This window comes from Geospiza fortis, unplaced genomic scaffold (assembly GCF_000277835.1).
Source record: "Geospiza fortis unplaced genomic scaffold, GeoFor_1.0 scaffold666, whole genome shotgun sequence".
NCBI classification, from domain to species: Eukaryota; Metazoa; Chordata; class Aves; order Passeriformes; family Thraupidae; genus Geospiza; species Geospiza fortis.
In genome coordinates, this window is record NW_005054470.1 from 537,530 (window position 1) to 541,624 (window position 4,095).

Consider the following 4,095-nt stretch of genomic DNA (forward strand, 5'->3'; position numbering starts at 1 on the left):
TTTGGGGCTCACTTGGATGGCCTCCCTTCTGGTGCTGTGGTGTGATGCCCAGTACCATCAGGCTGCACAGGGTGCACTCCTGCAAGGCACCTTCTGGGTCTGGTGCCCCCAAAAGGAATCCAGGCTTGGACTGACTCAGTTGTGAGGTTTGCTTGAAAAGCGCACTCCTGTGTCAAACCAAACTGTAGGGAGATACAGTATGGGTAAATGGGGGTGGTATAGAATGTAATCTTACCCCCTAAAGAGTTGCAGTTGAACCAATTACTAAAGATTAGGAGCAGGCCACACCTGTAGCCAATAAGAAGAGTGTTCTAAAAGAGTGGATTGGTGGGAACTGGAGTCAGTTGGCTACTGCAAGGACAAGGAAGTGTCAGTGCCTAGAGGAGCTGCCTACAAGAAGCATCAAGGAAGTACAAAACTCTGGTGATATGGAACTCTTGCAATGTACTGACAATAGAGCTCTTGCTCTATAATGACAACACCAAACCAGCAATGTCAATGCAGCCAGTGCTGGGGGACAAAAATGCGTGTGGTCACAGTCCTAGGGACATGTTTGTCCAGGACATCTGCAGCAGTTTCCCTTGAGGGAAATCCTAGAGCTGAGAAGACAAACATACCTCCATGAAAGATTTATTAGACTCATTTTTATTGAACTAATGCATGATTGTGGGGTAAACGAGCTTAGTGGGTCCATGGAAGTATATTTTAGAGAGATTGGAAATGACTTTGCCTCTATAACAAGGTTCTGACAGATAGCTGGGCTCTTGTGTTAACTGGATATGATTCCAGTAAATGTAATAGCAATGAGCAGCAAAATGCTTTCCCATGCTTATGTGTGACCAAAGGTAAATTACAAGGTGTCAGATACATAATTCCTGCTATTTTTCATAAGGTGCAATTGCATACCTCCAGCTTTCCAAACCCATGTAGCTCTCAAGCACCACTGAGCCTCACTTGCACAGCACACTTAAGCCAATCCTTCCTACTTTGTCTCTTCCACCATCCTATTGCACAGATTAGGGTCTTGTATGCATGTACTGAATGTACATGCAGCAAATCTCTTTATGAGACAAGGGAAAAGAGAGATTTGATTAAATCTGAAGCAGAGCAAAGCAAACAAATCAGAAGAAAACATAGATATCTTAGGACTACTGTGTTGTTCTTCAGCTTTTTGTCCTGAAAATTATCAGCAAGTATTTATTTTCTACCCTCTAAGTAATTAAGGTAGTGCAAAATAATAAAATTGCTAATTTCAAGAACACTTATAAAATCTTAGATTCTCATTTATTTTTTCAGCAGACATGTGACAACCTTTACATTTTGTTCACTTGCTCTGTAAATCATAAAGTGAATTTTTTCCCCCTCTGCTGCAAACTTGAACAATTCATGAATGCATCTATCTAGGCTTTACTCTGACACATTTTAGCAAATGGAATGGGTTACTCAGCAACTAATGCTTTCCTTTATTTTATACATCCAGTTATTGTTGATAACAGTTCATCCAGGTGCCACTTTTGTGAACAGTTGATTTTTCTTTCTTTCATTTCTCAGCTACCTGTGTTCAAAACCATCATGGTTCCTCAACTTGCATGATTTTATCTTGTGAATTCAGCAGGGGACTTCAGTTTTCAAATAATTTTTTATTTTCTTATCTCTGAGATGAGAATACATGTCTTGAACAGCTTTGGATTTTTATGTCCAAATTAAAAAAAAAAAACCAAAAAACAACATAAAACCAAAATGAGAAGGTGTAGCTACACTCCTGAGAAGAAAAGAAGCAAGAGAGGTGTAAGTCATCCTGGTGCACCTATTTAAGTGTTTTGCCTTAATAGCCCAAATGTAATAGCTCTAAAAGAGCAACCTCTTAACTATTCTTCTAAGTAGAGCTCTTCATCACTTGAGCTACTTTATGAGTTCTTGAAAGACACAGTGCAGGCTAGGAAAGATTGGGAAGTCTATAATTTTCCATCAATCAATGCCGCTGATAAATTACTAGTCACAAGAAAGGAGGTGACAAAACACAATAGGACAAGTTATTAATGGAGAATCCCCAGTGCTCCTGATACAGCTATATTACATGAAGAGAGGAAGGAAAAAATCGTTAAGCAATAAAGCTTATTAAACAGCTGAGATTGAGGGGAGCATAAAGCACACAGGGCTGGTACAGGCTGTGAGGGAGAAGGGCTGAGCTATTACAGGGCAGGGTAATGGCAGCACTGCTGAGCAGCAGAACAGAAGAGCAGCCTGCCCTGGGAAGCACAGATCCAGCGTGACCTCCTTTGGATACCTAGCTGTGGGGAGGGGCAGGAGGTGTGTTAAGTGCTGGAACCAGTTTGTCTCTCGAAAGCAAGGAAAGGTGCTCCAGACATTTTAATTTGCCCCTTCCTTAGGTTGCAAGAAGCCTACCTCAAAAAATATGCTTTGTACATGAAAACACCTGGTGAAAAGACAAAGAGGAGTGTAGTGGTCACAGAGCATGAGCAGCAGGACTGGAACATGGGGATCCCAAGTCACAGTTTTATGCCCAAACTGAATATGCTCAAGTACATGGTGTTGCAGTAAGTTGATCAGAACGATGTCCAGTGGTGTCCCAAGTCTTTTGTTCTATAACTGTTTGGACAACCTCAGAAGGCAGAGAAAAATTCCTTTCTAACATCCCAAACAAAAAACCAAAGGCTGTGACCAAAACCTGTAAGGGCAGAAGATATTTTGTACATCCTTCCTGTTCATGTTCCTGCATGGAGTAAAGACCAATCTCTTAACTTCTTGTAATACTTTTTTTTGGTCTTACATCACTTGACTCTGTTCCACCACCACAGCTGTTTCAGACTAGAGTATTGCCAGGGATCTTAAGAGGACAACCACACATAATCCTGCAGAGAGATGACACCAAGTTTCTCTCCTTCCAGCTGTACCATTGGGGTTTGCTTTCTCACACCCTGGACTTCAAAACTTCAGTCATATCAAGGAAGGTACTTAGGAAATTCTTTCACGAGTTTTCCATGCTGTTTCTGTGCTGAGGGAAATAAATAGTGCATACCACATTGAATTCCAGAAAAAACAGGTAAAAGTTGCAAAGGAACAAAATGCTCTCATTTTAAAGTTATTTCTGCTACATACTGCAGTGAAAATTGCTTAGGATTTATCAATCTGAGATTCAGTGTAAGAGTGTCAAATCACAAGATGGGCATAATGGACCTGATCAAGCTGTGACTGAAGCCAATTGCAAAACCACGGCTCAATAGTGATATGTCCAAACTGGGCCCAGCAATTCTGGACCTATAATTACTTTTGATCTTAAATTCCAGTAACCATTTTCTTTTCACTCCTTGAAGAGGCACAGGAAGCTGACTTCCTTACTTTAGACAGTCAGCTTCTGATGGACTCCAGTGGGTTGGGGACTCTTTTAAGAGAGCCAATGCTGCAATGGTGTTTGCTGTGCAAGTAGGTAACTTAATCTCATTTGATTACTTGGCTGGCATCCCAGTATTGTACAGATAAAGTATATATGATAAGTAAGACTAGAACTTAACTAGAAGCCCAACCCTAAAACTATTGTTATTAGGACCCCAGTGCATTTGATATAGTACAGAACCCACTTCCTCCTCTTAATCTGTTTAGGTTCTGTACAAACAAATTTTTCCTGTTTTGCTCTAATCTATGACTTACTCAGGTGTCCTTGTTCTTCTTACTCTTTATGTCCTTTTAAAGGTGGTAAATTTTTCTATGATTTCTTAAGCTTACCTGTGACTAACCACTTTCTTTTTCTCCTGAAAGAAGGTTGAAGATACAGCAGGTCTGAGTAAATGGTCACTGTTGTGGTGTTGTGTTCACACAGATGCAATGCAAATGCAGGATCTGGCTGGCAGCCTTTTATAAATAACCCTTAGTGAAATCTGTCAGCCTTCCTGTAAAATGGATGGTGGGAAAAGCAACACTCACATTCTAACCATGAGATTTGATTTGCATGACTTGCCCATGAATTCATACTCCATTATCTTGGTGATAGATGCTTGTAGCCTCACACAAATCCATACTGGGATTAGTCCAAAACTCTTGTTATGCTTTAGACTGGTGGGACTGCTTGGGGAATAG